We start from the raw sequence: 21562 nt of genomic DNA on the forward strand, positions 1-21562 counted from the left end.
GGTCAGCTGAGCTGCTGGGAGGAACAGGGCACCCTGAGCAATCGCAGCTGAGGCTGTTGGATTTGGGCTGTGTGGTGGCAGCCAGGCCTCCTCCCATCTTGAAGTGACCACTGGGCCCCTCACTGGACCTCTCCAGAGGCCCCTCTCTCTGCCTGACCCACACGAGTCTGGAATCCCCATGCCTCACATGTCCTGATTTAAAGTGACCCTCCCCCCACCTACCCCAGGGCTTCCCTGCAATGTAGGAGACCTGGGTTCGATCCTTGGGTCAGGGGAGATCTCTGGAGAAGGGAATCGCAACCCATTCTAGTATTCTTGCCTGGGAAACCGCATGGACAAAGGAGCCTGATGGGCTACAGTCCCTGGGGCCACAAAAGAGTCAGACACAACTCAGTGACTTAACAAACCAGTGAAGCCCATTTTATAGATTCGGCCACTTGGGGCACAGAGAGGTAAGGACGCTTCCTCAAAGTCACCCTGCTGGTTTGGCAGAACTGAGGTGGAAACAGGCCACCCAGTGCCAAGTCCACGTACTGCTGCCCGGCTCCTTCACCGAGCCCTTTGCTCATCACCGAGGACCAACTCAGCCTAGAATCAGAACCCAGAGCAGGGAGGGCTGGCGTGGGGCCTGGAGCACTGGGGTCGAAGCTGACAGTCCGGCCTCCATGGTCCAGCATCCTGCTGGCTGTGTGGCTCTAGGCAAGTTGCTTAACCTCTCTGGGCCTCAGCTGTCTGCATTCTAGAGTAAGAAGGAGGTGGTACCATGCATTCAGCTTGTACCGAGCACCTCTTTTGTGCCAGGCCCTGTTCCAGCACCAGGAACATGGGTGGGATGAGGGCAGGCCTGCCCCCCAGGGAGGTGGGGAGGACCACCCGAGGGCAGCAGACGGCCCTGTCCACCCCAGCCAGGACACATACTTTCAGAGGCACACAGCCCTGTTTAACGCTCCACAGAAGTGGATGTGCTCAGCCGTGTACAACTCTTTGTGACCCCATGGACTGTAGCCCACCAGGCTCCTCCATCCGTGGGATTCTCCAGGCAAGAATACTGGAGTGGGTAGCCATTCTCTTCTCCAGGGGATCATCCCCACCCACGTGGGGTGGATGGAACCCGCGTCCCTGGTGTCTCCTGCATGGCAGGTGGATTCTTCACGACCGGCACCCATCGAGACTCCACAGGGCCCTGCTGATTGTGCCTGAGGACGGTGCACCCCAGGGGGAGGGGGACTCCAGGTGGGGGGTGGCGCAGAAGCAAAGGAAGGCGGCTGGACAGTGGGCAGCACAGAGATAGCCCAGGGCCAAGGTGCCCCTCCTATGGGGGCTGTGCTGGGAGCCCTGGGGTGGGTGTGTCCTCATTGTGTCCCTGGGCGGGGGGAGGGGAGGAGGTGACAGATGGCAGTCAGTCTGGCAAGCCCTGGGCATGATGCTCGGTGCAGGAACCCCGATCTGACGGCTGCCCCAGGAGTTCCCTGGCCTGTCAGCCGGTCAAACCCACCTGGCTGCACAGGTCCAAAGCAGAAACAGCCATGGGTCCCAGCTGAGAACTTCTGTCCTTTGCTTTTAGAATCACTTTCTCTCTAAATATAAGAGTGATACACTGGGGACTTCCCTGGTGGTCTCGTGAGCAGCGGAGGCTCCGCGTTCCCAGTGCAGGGGGCCTGAGTTCCATCCCTGATCAGGAAACTAGATCCCCCATGCCACAGCTAAAGACCCCACATGTTGCAATGGAGCTCGAAGATCCCGAGTGCCAGAATGAAGACCTGGCACGCCCAGCTAAATCCATGAAAATAAATATTTTTCAAAGAAGGGTTTCCGGGGTGGCTCAACAGTAAAGAGTCCACCTACAAGACAGGAGACACAGGGGAATCAGGTTCAATCTCTGGGTGGGGAAGGTCCCCTGGAGAAGGAAATGGCAACTGACTCCAGTGTTCTTGCCTGGAGAATTCCAAGGACCGAGGAGCCTAGCAGGCTATAGTCCATAGGGTCACAGTCAGACGCGACTGAGCAGACACACACTCGTTTAAAAGGGGGACACTTGTTTGATGTCAAACTTCAGTTGGAAAAGCTAGAAAGACACCAAACTCATCCAAAAAATCATGTAACCACTTGATCCGGCCCTCTAGTGACAAACCATATGAATATGTGGACAGTCAGCCCACCTTGGGCATTTCCTGTACAATTTTCAACATAGTTGGGATCAAGCTGTACCTGGAATTTTGTGTTCAGCTCTTCTCACATAACATCTAACATGCTAGCATCTAAAATCATTACAACTTCTTCCCGATCACAAAATTGCAATCTGCTCATGGCAAAAAGAAACAAATCAGGCACCATCAGAGACGTGCAACAGAGAAAGTCCATGGGAAAAGAGAAAGTGAAAGTGCCCCCACAGTCTCCAGCCAGAAGGCAACTACCTGGAAGGTCACAACGGATAGGTGCGTACACTCCCCTCACCAGAGCAGACCAGCGCTGGCTTCAGGATCAGGGCGGCTGGCTTCAGATCCCTCTGCCACAGGCAGCTCGTTACTGACCCCTCTGGGCGCACTGTTTTGTAAAGCAGGCTTGATCAGAGAGACCTACCCCATAAGGTTGCTGGAGGAATTAACGAATGAATGAAAAGTATTTCCATAAGTGACTGAAAACAGGTAAGTGCTTAGAAGAGTACACAGTAGGTGCTCAATCAATGTCAGCTTGTGCAGCAAACATCCAGCAGACACTGCGGTGCACTGCCATGGCATGCCAGGTAATAACTTTACAGCCATAACTCAATTTATCTTCCCAGAACCCCCACACAGTAGATACATTTTTTAAAAAAAGTTTTTAATTGAAATACAGTTGCTGTAGAATATTATATAAGGTTCAGGTGTGCAATGCAGTGACTCACAATTTTCAAACATGATACTGCGTTTATAGTTATCATAAACCACTGCCTGCATTCCTTGTGTTGCACAATATACTGTGGAGCTTATACCTGGTGTGTGTGTCTGCGTTAGTCGCTCGGTCGTGTCCGACTCTTTGCAGCCCCATGGACTGTAGCCCGACAGGCTCCTCTGTCCGTGGAATTCTCCAGGCAAGAACACTGGAGAGTCGTTTCCTTCTTCAGGGGCTTCCTGCATAGCTCAGTCTGTAAAGAATCTGCCCGCAGTGCAGGAGACCCGAGTTCGATTCCTGGGTCAGGAAGATCCCCTGGAGAAGGAAATAGCAACTCACTCCAGTATCTTTGCCTGAAGAATCCCATGGACAGTCCATGGGGTTGCAAGAGTCAGATATGACTGAGTGATTAAACCACCACCAACATTTCCTTCTTCTGGGGATCTTCCTGACCTAGAGATCGAACCCCAGTCTCCTGTACTGCGGTGGATTCTTCACCCTCTGAGCTATCGAGGAAGCCCCAGCTTATAGCTATTTCATACCTAATACTTTGTACCTGTTACCTCCCTACCCCTGTACGGCCCCTCCCCCCCGTGGGGAGAGGGACACCGTGGGGTGGGCTCTCATTACCCGAATTTTCTAGGTGTGGGAACAGAGGCTGAGAAAGGGCCGTGTCATCTGCTGCTAAGTCGCTTCAATTGTGTCCGACTCTGTGAGACCCCATAGACGGCAGCCCACCAGGCTCCTCCATCCCTGGGATTCTCCAGGCAAGAACACTGGAGTGGGTTGCCATTTCCTTCTCCAATGCATGAAAGTGAAAAGTGAAAGTGAAGTCGCTCAGTCGTGTCCGACCCTCAGTGACCCCATGGACTGCAGCCTACCAGGCTCCTCCGTGCGTGGGATTTTCCAGGCAGGAGTGCTGGAGTGGGGCGCCAGTGCCTTCTCTGTCTATCGGTGCAGTGGAACGATATTCGTCCCTTATAAGGAATGAACCACTGACACGCGCTTCGATGTGGATGAGCCTGGAGAACGTGAAGCTTAGTGCGAGAAGCCCATCACAGATGGCCGTGTACCGTGTGAGCCCACTCATAGTATGTTCCTGTGTCGTTTAGTCTCTAAGTCGTGTCCAGCTCTTTTGTGACCCCATGGACCCACCAGGGCCCACCAGGCTTCTCTGTCCATGGGGTTTCCCAGGCAACAATACTGGAGCTGGTTGCCATTTCCTTCTCCGGAGGATCCCCTGAGTCTCCTGCTTGGCAGGTAGATTCTTCTCCACTGAGCCATCTGGGAAGCCCTGTGGTTCCATTCATAGGAAACAACCAGGACAGGCAAAGCCACAGACACAGACAGGGGCTGGGGTGGGGGGCAAGGAGTGACTGCTCCACAAGCTCGTCTCCCTTGGGGATAAAAATGTTCTGGAAGCAGATAGAGGGGCAGCTGCATATTGTGAATGAGCTGAATTCCACTGAATTGGACACTTGAAAACAGTGAATTTGGTGTTGGAAGAATTTCACCTCAACATTTTTTTTTTGCCACACCAAGAGACGTGCGGATCTTAGTTTCCTGCCCAGGGATCGAACACCTGCCCTCTGCAGTGTAAGCCCAGTGTCCTAACCACTGGTCCGCCATTTTTAAAAACAAAGGGGAAAAAGGAAAACAAGAAAAGCCAGTGACACGCCCAGGCTCGGGGTCATCGGGGTCATGCAGCCAGTGACGATCGAAGTAGCCAAGACGATTCTCCTGCGGGACCCACTTTCAGTCCTCGCTGCAGAGCCCTTGGTTTATCAAGATTTACTCCCATCACCCTGACCCCAATTTCCAGAAGCAGAGTCACGGGGTCACAGCTGCAGAGTGACGCATTTGGGGACGGAGCCTCACCCTGTGTGGGCACCTGGGTGGGCCGGAGCGAGGGCCACCAGCCTGGACCCTGAGAGCTCGGCCAGTGCAGGTAGGCCCGGGAGGGTGGAGGACGGGCCGGCCGTCTGGCCTGCACTTTCCAGTGAAGCCAGGGCTCTGGACACTCGACTCCTACCAGCCAGGGTTGTCTCTAACCCTGCTCTCATCCAGAAACCAGGACGTGAGGACAGGGTGGCTTCCCACTGCCCCCAGAGGCCCATGTGGTTAATCAGGACATGAAGTTGCCTCTGGTTGCCGTGAGAACTCAAATCCTCACAGTACTTTGCTGGGCATATGTTCCCCCTCTGAAAATCGAGGTAACAGTGACTCAACCATAGGAAGGTTTCAGTGGGATTCAGACAGTTCTGGAAAAGGCCCTGAAAAATGTTCTCTTTTGTTGTTGTTGGCTATACCACTGTTCGTGTACCGGCTCAGTTCCCTGACCCCTAACCAGAGATCAAACCCACGCCCCCTATAGTGTGAAGCCTGGAGTCCCATACTTTTGCAATGTCTTGAAGAGCTGGTTATGGATGAGGGAATATGTCTGAGAGATGTTAATTGATAAGAGTAAGCAAGCTTCCTTGTTGAGCCTGGCGCCTGAGAAATACACACAACTGGGAGCTATCGTTATCATCTGTGCCTGTGCAGTCATGTCTGACTCTGTGACCCCAGGGACTGTAGCCCGCCAGGCTCTTCTGTCCATGGAATTTCCCGGGCAGGAATACTGGAGTGGGTTGCCGTTTCCTTCTCCAGAAGATCTTCCTGTCCCGAGGATCGAACCTGCATCTCTTGCGTCTCCTGCATCGGCAAGCGAACTCTTTACCACTGAGAAATTTGGGGCTTTTAATGCTTTGCCCACACAGGTTTCCATGCACATAGAGCATTTCTGGACCGCTACACAAGACGCTGTGGACGCTACTTACTTCCTTCTAGAGTGAGCCGGGAAGGAGGCTTTGCACCCGATACCCTTGTGTTCTCTGGGAAGTTTTCATCGGGAGCTTGTATTGTGTTTTTCTGTTTGTCTGTTTTTCGCTGCACCGGGTTTTCATTGCGGTGCTCCGGCTTTCTCAGATTGCAGCGAGCAGGGGCTGCTCTCCAGTGTGGTGCTCCGACTTCTCCCTGCAGTGGCCTCTCCTGCTGGGGACCACGGGCCCTAGGCTGCACAGGCTCACTGCTGTGGTGCTCAGGCTTAGTTGCCCCGAGGCATGTGGGACCTTCCCTGATCAGGGACCAAGCCCACACTTCCTGCACTGTGAGGTGGATTCTTTATCGCTGGGCCACCAGGGAAGTCCACTCATGACATTTATGATACAATAGTTTAAAATTTTAAAATTCTCCAAATTTTAAAAATGTTAGTTATTTTAGCCTTCTCAATTAACAGAAGAGGAAAATGGTGCCCCAAACTCACCTCCTCCAAGAAGTCCTCCTGGTGTCCAGGCACGCTGCCTCTCAGGAGGCAGGAACCCACTGCCTGTCACTGTCTATTTCCTTGGCAGCCTCTCCCGTGAGACTAGGAGGACCTGCAGGGGAGGGCCTGTGTGACTCATGCCTGCATCCCCAGGGCCCAGCCTTGAGTACAGCTGAGTGAAGGGATGAGGCTCTGAAAGGTTAAGGCATCTGCCCAAGAAGACACAGAGAGTGGTGTTGTCAGATGAGACCCAGGTCTCTGGACTTGGGTTCCACCGCCCTCCCCCACACACACACCCTCATGTCCCTGGGATAGGCCTCATCCTCCAGGTTGTAGGAACACAGTTCCTGCCCACTTACCATAAATTTCCCAAAGAGGACGCCTGAGAATCATCCAAATGGCTGCCAGCCCTGGTGCAGCTGCTACAGGATTTGGGATTTGGGAGGAAAGGTTGCTCAGGCCCTGAGAGGCACCTGGGGATGCCCCGGGCATGGAAAATGCCAGACTTTGCTCCCAGCAGAGCCGAGTAGAAAAGCCACAGGAACAAGGGTGGTCTGTCCTCCTATGTTGTATTATCTGACACTTCAAAACTGAGATTTCAGCCTTCTAAATTTAGGCACAAACTTTTCATTCTTTTATTTTTTTATGTTTATTTGTGTTTGTTTACCTGGCTGTGCTGGGTCTTAGTTGCAGCATGCAGGATCTTTGCTTATGGCAATGTAGATCTTTGGTGGTGGCCTACGAACTCTTAGGTGTGGCACGTGGGATCCCAACCAGGGATCGGACCCAGGCCCCCTGCACTGGAGTGCAGAGTCTTAGCCACTGGACCACCAGGGAAGTCTCAGCTCAAGCTTTTCTGACTTGGCAGAGTCCTTCCTTGGGTTTCCCTGGTGGCTCAGTTGGTAAAACATCTGACTGCAATGCAGGAGACCTGGGATTGATCCCTGGGTCTGATCCCTGGGCCAGGAAGATCCCCCTGGAGAAGGGAATGGCAACTCACTCCAGTATTCTTGCCTGGAGAATCCCCATGGACAGATGACACTGGCGGGCTACGGTCCATGGGATCACAGAGTCGGACATGACTGAGCGACTAACACTTTCACCTCACTTTTTCCCTTTCGCTTCCCAGGCAGAGACGTTGCCCTAGCCTGGACCATTTTGCTGATGAGGAAACTGAGGCAGAGAGGGTTAATGCCTCACTTGCAGATCACAGAGTTGTAAGTAGAGGAGTAAAGACCCTTCGGAGTCCAGAACATGTCTGGGTTCACGCTGGCACCTGCTACACAATGTTCCTGGAGTTGGGCTGCCTGGGTCTCCAATCACTTCTCACTTACAGGCTGTGGGAGGATTTGGCACAAGCACCCCACCCAGTGCCCGGCTCAGAGGAAGCTGGTGGCTATGGGCACAGAGACAGCAGCTTGGGGTCCGTGTGTCCTTCCTGGTGATCTTCGCAGCATCTGCTCATCTGCCCTGTGGGAAAATTGACATCTCACCGCCCCCCCCCACCCCCACCCCGCCATCGCAGAGAGAGTTGGGAAAGTGAAAGTCACTCAGTCATGTCCGACTCTTTTCAACCCCAAGGACTGTACAGTCCATGGAATTCTCCAGGCCAGAATACTGGAGTGGGTAGCCCTTCTCTTCTCCAGGGGATCTTCCCAAACCCAGGGATCGAACCCAGGTCTCCTGAATTGCAGGCAGATTCCTTACCAGCTGAGCCACACCAGCCTCCAACTCTGCCCAGAAGGGCCGGGGGCCTCCAGGAGCTCTGCCCATCTCAGGAGCAGCACCTGGCCTGGCTGCTGCCCTTTGGTCCTGCTGGCGACTGGCCTGCCTGCCCAAAGGCCAACAGCTGGCCCCTGGTCCATCAGCGCTGCCGGAGAGCCAGGCCTATCCAGAGCAGGCTGACTTCAGCCTCCCACTGTGCTTAGCAAACGTGTTTTCAGCTGACTGTCTCCCCTGACCGCCCCGACTTTTTTTTATTTGGCTGCTCTGGGTCTAAGTTAAGGCATTCAGATTTTTAGTTGGCGCCATGAGAACTCAGTTGCTGTGTGTGGGGTTTAGTTCCCCGATCAGGGATCAAACCCGGGTCCCCTGCATTGGGAGCACAGAATCTTAGCCACTGGACCGCCAGGGAAGTCCCTTATCTGGGTGCTTTAAAACGGAGACCCACGAAGCACGGGTCACAATCTGGACTGAAGAGATTTCAAGGAAATAAGCTCATCCTTCTGTGGTTGACTTTTGAAGAGTTATCCTTTTGAGTCGTGATTCAATTTTTTTTTCTTTTTGCTCATATAAAGCCTTAAAAAATTTGGAGGAGGGACCCCGCTCCCTTCAATATCCTCCTTTGTAAACATGACTCTCTCAATTTTCTAGTCCTCAATTTACAAATAATGTAACTTCCAAAGTATTGGCAATATTGACATTTTAAAATAAAATTGTTACATCACTCAAATATAATCCATGCACTCTAAATTCCATAGCTCTTTGATACCCACTTATCATCCACTTAAAAATTTGCGACAAGCTCTTTGACAATCAAATATATAGATTTGTTTCTTTTCCTCTGTAACTTTATATTTTCATCCTATTCCCTCCAGAATTTTATTCTAATTTAATAGAAGATATTTGCATGTTTAGAGTAATTTACAGTTATCCAATCATTATTTTTTCCTCTAACAAAAAATCCTTATATAAATTGAAATTAATTTCATTTCACTTCAAAACTCTACGGGCTTAAAAAAAAACTTGCTTATGGGGTGAGTTATCAACACCAAAATGCTTAATAAAAATGTCATATGTGATACATTTTGATAAATAATTACTGAACATAAAAGTAAAATTTTGCTTTAAATTTGCTAAGGCTGAATTAGCTCATGATATCCATGGGTGAATATTGTTTACAGTTAAAGTGAGGTTTAAGGTAGGTTTTATTTCTCTTTTTTGAATTTAGAGATAAAAGCCTAGAATTGGGGAAAGCTGTGGCAAATCTAGACAGTGTATTAAAAAGCAAAGACATCACTTTGCCAACAAAGGCCCATAGAGTCATAACTATGGTCTTTCCAGTAGTCATGTATGGATGTGAGAGCTGGACTGCAAAGAAAGCTGAGCGCCAAAGACTTGGTGCTTTCAAACTGTGGTGTTGGAGAAGACTCTTGAGAATCCCTTGAACTGCAAGGAAATCAAACCAGTCAATCCTAAAAGAAATCAGTCCTGAATATTCATTGGGAAGACTGATGCTGGAGCTGGAGCGCCAATACTTTGGCCACCTAGTGGGAAGAGTCAACTTATTGGAAAAGACCCTGATGCGGTGAAAGATTGAGGGCAGGAGAAGGGGGCGACAGAGGATGAGATGGTTGGGTGGCATCACTAGCTCAATGGACATGAGTGTGAGGAAAGTCAGGAGATGGACTGGCGTGCTGCAGTCCATGGGGTCGCAGAGTCGGACACGACTGAGCGACTGAACAGCAGCCGCCATCTGTGCTCTGGTCCTGCCTGCCCCCAGCTCCTGCCCCGCGCTGCACACTCCCTGCCCCTGGGTGATCGGAGCTCACCCTCAGGCTGCATCTGTAAAACGGGGTGAGAGCACATGCGCCCATTCCATCGTCAGGTGGCTGTTAGAGCTGAGTAAGTGGGACCTCCCTGGTGGTCCAGCAGCTAAGACTCTGTTCCCAATGCAAGGGGCCTGGGTTCGATCCCTGGTCAGGGAACTAGATCTCACGTGCCGCAACTAGGAATTCTGCCTGTTGCAACCAAAGACCCCAGTGCCTCAACTAAGACCCAGTGCAGCGAAATAAATGTATATATTTTTCCTTTCTAAAGAATTGAGTACATGCCCACAGTGCTTCCCCGGTAGCTCACCTGGTAAAGAGTCTGCCTGCAATGCAGGGGACCCCGGTTTGATTCCTGGATCAGGAAGATCCACTGGAGAAGGGATAGGCTACCCACTCCAGTGTTCTTGGGCTTCCCTGGTGGCTCAGCTGCTAAAGAATCCGCCTGCAATGTGGGAGACCTGGGTTCGGTCCCTGGGTTGGGAAGATCCCCTGGAGAAGGGAACGGCTACCCACTCCAGTATTCTGGCCTGGAGAATTCTATGGACTTTATAGTCCACGGGGTCGCAGAGTCGGACATGACTGAGCGACTTCCACGTTCACTTTCACTTCTCAGATTGCTGGGAGACAAAGAACCCCCTGGTCAGAGTTCACTTCCTCCTCCCCACCCTACCAACCCCTGCTTGGAGCCTTGAAGGGGTGGGCTGTTGAAAAGGGAGGCAATTCACACAGCACCGGGTCGCTGAGGGGTAGACCAGACCCAGTGTACGGCAGCCTGGACTGGATCCCGGAAACCACTGGTGTGTGAGCCCAGAAAAGACTTTTCTCTCGGGGGACCTCAGCTTCCCCTTTTCAAAAGCAGAATGATTGCGGTTCAGTCACTCAGTTGTGCCTGACTCTTCAACACCATGAACTGCAGCATGCCAGGCTTCCTTGTCCTTTACTAACTCCCAGACTTTGCTCAAACTCATGTCCATTGAGTCAGTGATGCCATCCAACCATCTCATCCTCTGTCGCCCCCTTCTCCTCCTGCCCTCAATCTTTCCCAGCGTCAGGGTCTTTTCTAATGAGTCAGCCCTTCGCATCAGGTGGCCAAAATATTGGCGCTTCAGCATCAGTCTTTCCAATGAATATTCAGGACTGATTTCCTTTAGGATTAACTGGTTTGATCTCCTTGCAGTTCAAGGGACCCTCAAGAGTCTTCTCCAACACCACAGTTCAAAAGCATCAATTCTTTGGCACTCAGCTTTCTTTATAGTCCAACTCTCACATCCATACATGGCCACTGGAAAAACTATAGCCTTGATGAGACAGACCTTTGTTAGCAAAGTGATGTCTCTGCTTTTTAATATACTCTCTAGGTTTGTCATTGCTTTTCTTCCAAAAGGCAAGCATCTTTAAATTTCATGGCTAAGTAGGGAGGCTGGGGTAGATGATGCTGGATATACCTAAGTATGGCTCAAGTGTTCTCTACCCACACCCACTCCTAGGCACGCCCAGATGGCCGTGACACCTTCTACTCACTGACCTGCCTGTGACTAGGTAACTCCCTGTGGCTAGTGTTAGTGGCCTGTAACCTCCCTGTGGTTCTTGCCACCCCACTGTCCCCACCCTCTCCACTTTGGGGACAGGGAAACTCCACCCTGACGTGCACCCTGTCCTCCAGCCTCCAAGGGGCGGCACCTCCTGGCAGGCCAAGGACACAGGCAGCTCTGTCCCCCAGCCCAGTGGCTACTCGGCTTCACTGTGCAGCCCTGACCTCTCACCACCCAGCCCCCGGTTCCCACCTCCGGGCCTCGAGGCTGGGGTGAGCCTCGAACTCAGGCAGCTGATCCATTTCCGGCATCAGGAATGCACCAAGAGCCTTCAGAGTTTCCCCAAGCCGGGCCTGGCAGTCAGCGGGGAGAGGGGCCAGGAGGGGGACATGCAGGCTGGGGGCTTGAGGCTCTGATTCATCAAGAGCTGGGCAGCCCACCTGAAATAGAGTGTCCTGCAGGGCAGGGCTGGGCTGGGCTGAGCTGAGCTGGGCCACCCTGGACACAGGCACATGTGGGGACCAGAAGGTTCCCCAAACACTATGTCCCCATGACCAGCATGTCCAGTAGAGGAAGAGCAGTTCCTGTCATTTTTCAGAAGTAACTGTACTCGTTTGTGGATTTCTGGCTGCGCCGCTGGGTCTTCGCTGCTTCCTGGGCTTCTCGCTGGCCGTGGGGAGCGGGGCCTGCTCTCCGGTGGCGCTGAGCTGGCTGCTCACTGCAGTGGCTGCTCTTGCTGGGGAGCGCAGGCTCAGAAGTTGTGGCTCACGAGCTTAGCGGCTCCTCCGCACGTGGCTTCCTCCCAAACCAGGGAGCCCACGTCTCCCGAGGCGCCTGCATCAGCAGGTGGATTCTTTACCACCGAGCCACCAGGGAAGCCCAGCTCCTGTAAGTGTTATATGCGTGATTTTACTTCCATATTTGTTTACTTTTTTTAAAGTATAGTTGATTTATAGTATTATACTAATTTCAAGGGTACAGCAATATTAATTTCAGGCGTGCAGCGTAGTGATTCAGTATTTTTGCAGATTTTACCCTAATTGCATTTATTCATTTTAAATGTCAAATATAAATGTACATTTTATATCACATGATCTGTGCAAGTAGATTTAGCCCAGAGCCTGCCTCTGAGTGAGCAGGCAATACAGTTTTAGACATTTTTTCAGCAATCTGATATACAGTAGGGCCTCCCTGGTGGCTCAGAGGGTAAAGTGTATTGGCGGTGGGAGGAGAAGGGGACTATAGAGGATGAGATGGTTGGATGGCATCACCGACTCAATGGACATGAGTTTGAGTAGACTCTGGGAGTTGGTGATGGGCAGGGAGGCCTAGCAGGCTGCAGTCCGTGGGGTCACAGACGGACACGACCGAGAGACTGAACAACGACAACAACACAGGAACGCCCCTTACACACATACACACCTTCTCCTACAATCAACTGCTCGATGAATCTTCACTGAGCGTGTGTGAGCACTGGGGCAACTCCACCTAGGCACATCTGACCAGCACACATCTGACCTCACGTGGGGGACACAGGTGTTCAAAAAAAATGAACACAGTGATATTATCACGATTGTGCCGAGGGCCCTGAAGGAAATTTCTGGGTGAGGGGAGCAAACAGCAGCGGGCGGGCGGTCAGGGAAGCTTCCCAGAGAGAAAGTGGGGCAGTGTGTTTGTGGAGGCCAGGAGCCCGGCTGGCAGGGAGGCAGAGGCGTGATGTGGACGCGCAGTCCTGGGGGAGCCGGGCCTGAAGGATGCTCTGGGCAGACCACACGGTGCCTTTAGCTGACCATCCCTGACCACGGCCCTTCTGCAGAAACCCTGCTATTCCCCACGGCTTTGGCCAGGAAACAAAAGAAGAGCCAGTCTGCATCCATGCGTATGAAGTTCAGAAACAGACAAAACCAAACCCATGGGGCAGGAATCGGAACAGGGGTGGCTTTTGGAAAAGGAGGGGAGTCCACTAGGAGGGGTGTGAGGGCAATGGAGTCATTCGGGTGGTGGAAACACTCTTTCTCTTGGGAGCGGAGGTTACAGAGTGCATATGTTTGGAGAGACTTGTCAAATAGCTAAGTTCTGTTCATTTTACTGCATAAAATTATTCCTACAAAAAGGAACGCGGGGCGGGAGGTGGGGAGGAGGTTCAGGAGGGAGGGGCCACATGTACGCCGATGGCTGAATCTTGTTGCTGTACGGCAGAAATCAACACAATAGTATAAAGCAACTCTCCTCCAAGTAAAAATGAATTAATTAAAAGCAAAATAAGAGGGAGAGAGATGGAAGGGGAGAGGGCGAAGGATGGGAGAAAGAAAGGAAAGAGAGACGGAAAGTGGGAGGGAGGGAAGAAAAAGGCAGTGAGATAATGGAGCACCTAAGGCCGTGGGCCACAACTATTGAGCCCGCGTCCCAGAGCCCGGGAGCCTCAGATACCGAGTCCACGCACCCCGACTACTAACGCCCGAGAGCCTAGAGCCTGCGCGCCACAGCAAGAGAGGCCACCACGGTGAGAAGCCTGCGCACCGCAGCCGGGGAGCCGCCCCGCTTCTCTCCAGCTAGAGGACGGTTCAGGCAGCAACAAAGACCCAGCACAGCCAAAAATAGAAAAACAAATAAAAGAGAAAGAAATGGAAGGAGTCGGCCTCAAGTGACCTCAGCTAGGCCGTTTAGTCTCTCTGAACCCCAGCTGCTACATCCGTAAGACCTGATCCCTGCACAGAGCCTGGTGCCCAGGGCCCTTCTGGCTTCTCCCTCCCCTCCTCTCTGAACCACACCCTCCTCACCGTGAATGGGGACGAGGGGCTGATGGCAGCTAAGAGAGGCCCCCGTGGGCTCCGCAAGGATCATCTGCCCCAAACCAGCCTTGGATCGCGCCGCCTGCCCCGGCCACATCGACCCGGAGAACGGTCCTTGTTTGCGCTCCACGTGTGCGTTGCAGTTCACAGCTATCCGCAGCTGAGCCGTGTTCAGCTCCTGGGACCGTGCAGTCGGCAGCTCCTCCTCGCTCCAGGGCTCGTGGCTCGGTCTTCCATCCCCATCTCTCACAGTCCTCCGGCTGCTTCCATCTGCAAGGGGTGGGGGGGGGGACCCCAAGGGGACGTGGTGACAACTCCCCCACAGTGAACAGAACGGCTTCTTCCACGTCACCAATAACCCCGGGAGCACGCAGTGCCCTGGAAAGCACCTCCACACTGTTCCTTCTGTATACCTTGGCCTTGGCCTGCTTCCAGTGCCGGGCCAGAACACTGAAGATAACATGGAGTGACCGCCATGGGACTTTCACCTGGGGATGAAAATCAGGCCCGGGGACAAGGAAAGGAAAGTCCTAGGGAGAGGTGGGGCATGGCAGTAGAAGCTCGATAGTGAAGAGCTTGCTGCTCTGAGCAAGAAGTCTGAATTTTACGTGTCCACATGAGGGGCAGAGGGGATGCTTCAGCCAGGGAGTGGGAGGGCTGTGGGAGAAAGACAGTGTTGCAGAGATGGCTGCATCCTTCTTCTCCCTTCCAGTGAAACCCTGATTTAAATCTGTCCCACCAAAGACTACATTTCCCAGCCTCCCTTGCATCCAGGTGTATGGCCTGTGACCTAGTTCTGACCAGTGAGCCATAGGAGAATTTGGTAGGACTCTGCAGAAAGCTCATTGAAAAGGGGACAGAGAGCTGGTAAAGGCTTATTTTGCCCATCTCCTCTTTCTCCTGCTTCACACTTGGGATGAAGACATGATGGTTGGCGCTCCAACAGCTCTTTGGGACCCTGAAGTGACACCCAGGCTAGAGGCCAGCACTCAAGCAAGCAGAGCAAAGAGATAGGTCAGTTGTTCCTGATCCCAAGCCAGTGGCCAGCAGTCCAAGGCTGTCAGGCAGACTGGTGGCTTAACCTTTATCTACCTCAAGCATAAAGCATTCAGCTTTGCCCAGCTTATTCAGAACTCTTGATGCCAATCCCATATCCCCTCATACCCTCCCCATCTCTGTTAACCTACCAGCATCCCTCAGTTTCTTATGCCAGAAACGGGTGACATCCTCCACCTGCCCTTTCTCATCTGTGAGCCCCACAAGCAGTCCTGTTAATAAATCCCTGATGCAACCACTTCTCCTCTTTCCCGTCATTGTTCATCTGACCAAGTCGCTGCTCCTCCCCCCGGGATGCGACAGGTCTCTTAGCTGCTCCCCTGGCTTCCGCTTCCCTCCCGGCAGCCTCAGTGCTGCTTTACAAACATTAATCAGATCGTGTCTCCGCCTTGTGACTTCCCGCTGACCTTGGGAAAGAACCTGCACGCCTTCCTTGACCTCAAGCTGACCTCAGGCTTCCCTGGTGGCTCAGCTGGTAAAGAATCCTCCCACAATGCGGGAGACCTGGGTTCAATCCCTGGGTTGGGAAGATCCTCTGGAGAAAGGCAACCCACTCCAGTGTTCTGGCCTGGAGAATTTCATGGACTGTATAGTCCATGGAGTCACAAAGAGTCAGACATGACTGAGCGACTTTCACTTTCTTTCTTTCAAGCTGATCTTTCCACCCTCAGCTCCTGCCACTCCTCCAGGTTTCAGACGAGGAACCTGGGTGTGATGATGAGACCAAGGTCACCTAGCTTAGCATAGCTCTGCCGGGCACCACAGGTTCCCTGCCCGTGCCAGGAGCCTCCAGTCTGGAGGAAAATGCAGATGAGAGAGATGGTGACGAGACAAGGAAGCTCTTTCTCGTCTCAGGGTCTCCTCACATGCTGTTCCCTCTGCCCAGTTGCCCTTCCCTTCACTCCCCACCTAGTTCAGTCCCAATTCGTCTTCGGGCCTCACTCAGATGCCAGTCACTCTGAGAAGCCTTCCTTGAGTCCCCTCAGCCCCTAATCTAAGTTGGTCCCTTGTTGTATTCTTACAGCCAGCGGTACACCAGTGAGCAGGCAGGATAGGGGCGGGATGGGAGAAGCCCTGATTTGCAGCATCTGATAATGTCTGTGGTGCAAATACTCATTGTTGTTGTTCAGTCAATAAGTCACGTCTGACTCTTTGTGACCCCATGGACTGCAGCACTCCAGGCTCCCCTGTCCTTCACCATCTCCTGGAATTTGCACAAATTCACCTCCACTGAGTCCGGGATGTCATCCCACCATCCCATCCTCTGTCAACCCCCTTCTCCTCCTGGCTTCACTCTTTCCTACCATCAGGGTCTTTTCCAATGAGTCTGGCTCTCCACATTAGGTGGCCAAAATATTGGAGCTTCAGTCCTTTCAATGAACGTTCAGGGTTGGCTTCCTTCAGGACTGACTGGTTTGATCTCCTTGCTGCCCAAGGCACTCTCAAGAGTCTTCTACAGCACCACAGTTAGAAAGCATCAGAGCAAACCGCAAAGTTTCTATGAATGACCTCATCCTCCACAGAAAGGATATCGAGAGCCCACCACAATATCTGCTCAGAAATGGGGCCCAAAGTGTATTAGGGTTGTTGTGGTTAATATGATTTTAGCCTTATCTGCCGGGTGCTTTTACCTGTACTATCTGATTTTGCCCTCCCCACAACCCATATAGTAGATTTTATTAACTGCATCTTGCAGGTGAGGAACTGAGACTCAGAGAGGTTAAGCAGCTTGCCCAATGTCACACAGCTGGTAAATGGGACAACTTGAATTCATAGACGTCTAGGACATCCTATTGTGGAGGGAACACGATGTTACAGGATTTAAACATGCTGAGAGTTCTTATTTTTTGAGTTTAAGATTCAAATCAGCGATACCTAATGTCTGGGGAGTAGAATTCTTTCGTGCACCCATCCAGCCTGGTTCTAGGCCCTGTCCCAGGAGTCCTGGCATGGGCAGGGTGGAGATGGGCACCCACCATGAGGAATAAGCTGTGGGTGGCCCTGCCTTCCAGAAGTTCAGGGTTTAATGAGGGCACCTTAGATGGGAACCAGAGTCCCAGTGATGCTTTGGGGGTGCTCTGATAAGGCATGGGTGAACACCTTTCCATACTGGTGTTGATTAAACACTTCCCGTATGACAGGGCTGTTCAGGGCCTGCCCTGTAACCTAGTTCTGGGCTTGTCATTCCCTTGCTATGTGACTTGGGGCGAGGTTTTGTCATCTCTGGACTTTTGGGCACCACAAGGGTGTGGGCTGCCTGGCACGGGGCCCTCCAGCCTGACCCTGGTGACTTCAGGAGGAAGGTGGGGCCCCACTGGATGTGTGGGTGGCTGGGCAGACACATTCCTCCCTAAAGCTTGTCCAGAGACGTGGGGCCCTCACAGGGACAGCCTGGGTGTGCCTGACACTCTTGGAGCCTGGGACACTTGCCTGGAGCCCGGTCATCAGAAGCCAAGTGGCTCTGAGCACTAGGTTTTGGAATCAAAAACCAGGGCTGATTCCTGGCTCTGCCATCAGCCAGCTATGTGACTTTGTCAAGTCACCCAGCCTCCCTGAACCTCCGTTTCCTCCTCCATAAAATGGGAATATTTTCAGGGAGCCCAGCACAGTGTCTGGTAGGTGCTCAGTAAATAAACAGTAGTCAACACTGACAGTTATGAGCTGGTGATGTCAGAGGGTGAAGCATCAAAGCTGACATTTATGAGCACAACTGCGTGCCAAAGCGCGTGGCACAGAATAGCTGCCCCAGTAACGAGGCGTGCGCGTCGCTGTTGTTCAGCCAATCAGTCGTGCTCAACTCTGTGACCCCAAGGACTGCAGCACACCAGACTTCCCAGACCTTCCCCATCTCTCAGAGCTTGCTCAAACACAGGTCCATGAAGTCAGTGATGCCATCCAACCACGTCATCCTCTATCGTCCCCTTCTCCTCCTGCCCTCAATCCTTCCCAGCATCAGGGTCTTTTCTAAGGAGTCAGTTCTTCGCATCAGGTGGCCAAAGTATTGGAGCTTCAGCTTCAGCATCAGTCCTTCCAGTGAATACTCAGGATTGATTTCCTTTAGGACTGACTGGTTGGATCTCCTTGCATTCCAAGGGACTCTTAAGAGTCTTCTCTAGCACCCCAGTTGGGGCTTGTTTACCTGTGTATAAACATAAACACACGGATTCTCATAACAACCTCTGACTGACTCTGTCCCTTTTTTCCCCCTCTTTTAGGCCACATGGTGCAACATGTGGGATCTTATTTCCGCAACCGAGGATCGAACCCTTGAACCCTGCAGTGGAAGTGCAGAGTCTTAACCACTGGACCACCAAGGAGACCCCTCTCTGAGCCTTTCTATCTATGTACCTATCTATATTTCTCTATCTAACTACATCTGTATATCTATAGAGAGACAGAGAGAAAAGGAGAGAGGGAGGCAGGGAAAGAGGACTCTAGGGAGGGTAGCTGTGTGTCTGGGCACAAGGTCTGGACTTGGGAGTAAATAGCCCTTCTGTATTCTGAATTTTGAATCATGTGACCATTTTGCCTGTTTAAAGTGAAGTTGCTCAGTCCTGTCCGACTCTTTGCGACCCCATGGACTGTAGCCTACCAGGCTCCTCCGTCCCTGGGATTCTTGGAGTGGGTTGCCATTTCCTTCTCCAGGAGATCTTCCCAGCCCAGGGGTTGAACCCAGGTCTCCCACATTGCAGGCAGACTTTACCATCGGAGCCTCCAGGGAAGACTCTACTTGCTTATTTAAAGTCTCATTCAAATTAGACGGATCTGTTTATCATTCTGATCATTCTGTCCTCGGGATAACCTGCAAGAGAGAGAGAGAGCGCGGGCGGGCTAGGCTCCCGCCCACCTGGCAGAGGAGGGCGGTGCCATGACTTGCTCAAGGTCACTCAGGGAAGACATGGCTAATCCAGGCCCCGAACCCAGCTCCATATTACAGGACTCTCCTGGGGCCTCGGGTTGGCGGCTCGGAGCCTTCAGCTCTCCGGGTTGCTTGCGGTCGCTCCGTCCCGAGGAGGGGCCTCCCCGGTGGAGGGGGCAGTGTCTTCGCTGGGTCTGGCAGGTCTCGCGGGTTCTGTTTGAGAACCTGCCCCGCCGGCCTCAGCTCTGCAGGGGAAGAAGTAAAAATAGCCGGGCCGAGCGGCCAGCCACCGGGCTGCGGGCAGCAAGGCATGCCTTTCCCATGACTTGGGTTCTGCAGAGCAGAGTCCTTCCCCAAGGCTGCTGCGTGCCAGGCCCCAGGGCCCGCGCTGAGTCAGGCCCAGCTGCCCGGGGGCGGGCCACGTCCGGGGCAGCGCCCTGCGGTGGGGCGGGGGCCGGGAGGGGCCGCATTGGCCGGGTGCAGCAGACTGTGCAAGAGAGGCCTCTGGCCCAGCCCCGGGGGTGGGGCGGGAAGGTTTCCAGAAGTAGGTCATGTGGGTGAACGCGGGGATTAAGGAGAGGTGTGTGGACGGGGAGGCGGGGAGGGGGGTGGGGCACGTTCCAGGCAGCGGGAACAGCGCCTGCAAAGGCCAGAAGTGCTCTCAGCCACGAGATCTAGAGGGTGGGGGGCCTGCTGGGGGTGGACTGTGGGGAGTAGGGAGCCTCGAGAGGACGTGCAACCAGGGGAGGAGACGTCGGATCAGCATCTTAGAAAGGCTGTGGGCTCCCGCGTTCCGTGAGGCAGCCTCTCGGAGGCTGAGACTCCACCGTCCCCTACCCGTCCCTGGTGTACCTGCCCCAGGCGCTGCGGAGGCCTCTTCTGGTTCTCAGCACCTGCAGCTCTTGAGGCTTCCCGGGTGGGACCAGCCGAAAAGAACCCGCCTGCCAATGCAAGAGACAGACGCGGGTTCAGTCCCCGGGTTGGGAAGATCCCCTGGAGGAGGGCATGGCAAACCCCTCCAGTGTTCTTGCTGGGAAATGCTGCGGACAGAGGAGCCTGGCGGACTGCAGTCCATGGGGACGCAGAGTCTGACACAACTGAGCCACTAACACTTTCACTTTCTTCCAGAGGCTTCCTGAATCCTTGCCTCGGTGGCCCCTCCCTCCGTCTTCAAAGCCAGCAGGTCAAGTTCCTCTCACTGACCCACTCTTCTGTCCTCCCTCTTCCACTTTTTAAAGGAAAGATTCATTTTTATTTATTTCTTTGGCTGCCGCGGGGTCCTAGCTGCAGCATGCAGAATCTTCCAGCTTCGTTGCAGCACACGGGATCTTTCTTTGTAGCATGCAAATGCTTGGTTGTGGCATGTGGGATCCAGTTCCCTGACCAGAGATTGAACCCAGGCCCCCTGCATTGGGAGCTCGGGAGTCTTAAACACGGGACCGCCGGGGAAGCCCCCTCCCTCTGTCAATATATTAGGACTCATGTGATTAGGTTATTGGCCAGATAATTCAGGATAATCTCCCCCTCTCAAGGTCCACACTTTATTCACATCTGCAAAGTCCCTTTTGTCCTGTAACCTAACACATTCGCAGGTTCCCGGGAGGAGCAAGTGGACACCTTTGGGAGCCATTATTCTACTGACCCATCTCGATACTAAGCCACTTGCGCTTAAACCCCTGCCCCAAGGTCTGAAATGGGGGCCCTAAACTAAAGATGCCAAACTTTACTTGAGGGCATCTGGCCCCCTTCTTCATACCCCAGCTCTAGTCGGCATTGCTCCCCCTTCTCTGAGAATCTTGGCAGTTCAGCTCCAACAGACACTGGGTTTAGCTGACCTTTCACCATGAATTGCCTCCTCCAAGTCCACACCCCCTGACCAAGGCCTCGCCCACAGCCCTTGAAGTCTCTCTTAATCTAGGACAACCAAGGTGAAAAGCCAGGCAGAGAATTGGAGTCACACCTGGGATGAGAAAAGGGCTCAGGGTTGGTCACTGCCAGCTGTTGTGTAGTGGCTAAGTCGTGCCCGACTCTTTTGCAACCCCATGGTCTGTAGCCCTCCAGGCTCCTCTGTCCATGGGATTTCCCTGGCAAGAATACTGGAGCGGGGTTGCTATTTCCTCCTCCAGGGCGTCTTCCCGACCCAGAGCTTAAACCCATGTCCCTGAATTGCCGGTGGATTCTTTCCCACTGCCAGAGCTGGGTTCAAATTCTGCCTCTGCAGCTTCCTTGCCCTTTGCCTGTCCTCACCAGGCAAAGGAGGGAGGGGTCTCAAGGGGTCACTAAGTAGATTAGAGAGTGGAAAGTGCCTAGGGCGCAGAGGGCTCTCAGGAAACAGGAGCTGTTGTCAGGGACCAGGTGGTTCTAGCCCTAGGTGGTTACTATCTCCTCTCCAGAAAATAGCAATGATAAAAAAACAACTGCTTTGCTACCACCCTGAACTGCCAATCCGCTTAGGGGGCTGAAAGTGAAAGTGAAGTCGCTCAGTCCTGTCCGACTCTTTGCGACCGTATGGACTGAAGCCTACCGTGCTCCTCCCTCCATGGGATTCTCCAGGCAAGAGTACTGGAGTGGGTTGCCATTTCCTTCTCCAGGGGATC

The 21562-nt window shown here is 53.1% G+C and overlaps 1 long non-coding RNA gene across 2 annotated transcripts; it reads right to left on the reverse strand.

Annotated features, from left to right (window-relative positions):
- Positions 1-6084: 6084 nt before the first annotated feature.
- On the reverse strand, positions 6085-20111 carry LOC105608279 (uncharacterized). Of its 2 annotated transcripts, XR_009601178.1 has the most exons (4): positions 19818-20111; positions 18699-19210; positions 14039-18245; positions 6085-12144 (listed from the first exon to the last, which is right to left on the reverse strand). It is a non-coding gene; the product is annotated as an uncharacterized LOC105608279 (long non-coding RNA). The 2 variants fall into 2 exon arrangements; XR_006060210.2 differs by lacking the exon at positions 6085-12144 and having other exon boundaries at positions 17755-18245; positions 18810-19210; positions 19818-20105.
- Positions 20112-21562: the final 1451 nt, after the last annotated feature.

This window comes from Ovis aries, chromosome 6 (genome assembly GCF_016772045.2).
Source record: "Ovis aries strain OAR_USU_Benz2616 breed Rambouillet chromosome 6, ARS-UI_Ramb_v3.0, whole genome shotgun sequence".
Lineage (NCBI taxonomy): Eukaryota > Metazoa > Chordata > Mammalia > Artiodactyla > Bovidae > Ovis > Ovis aries.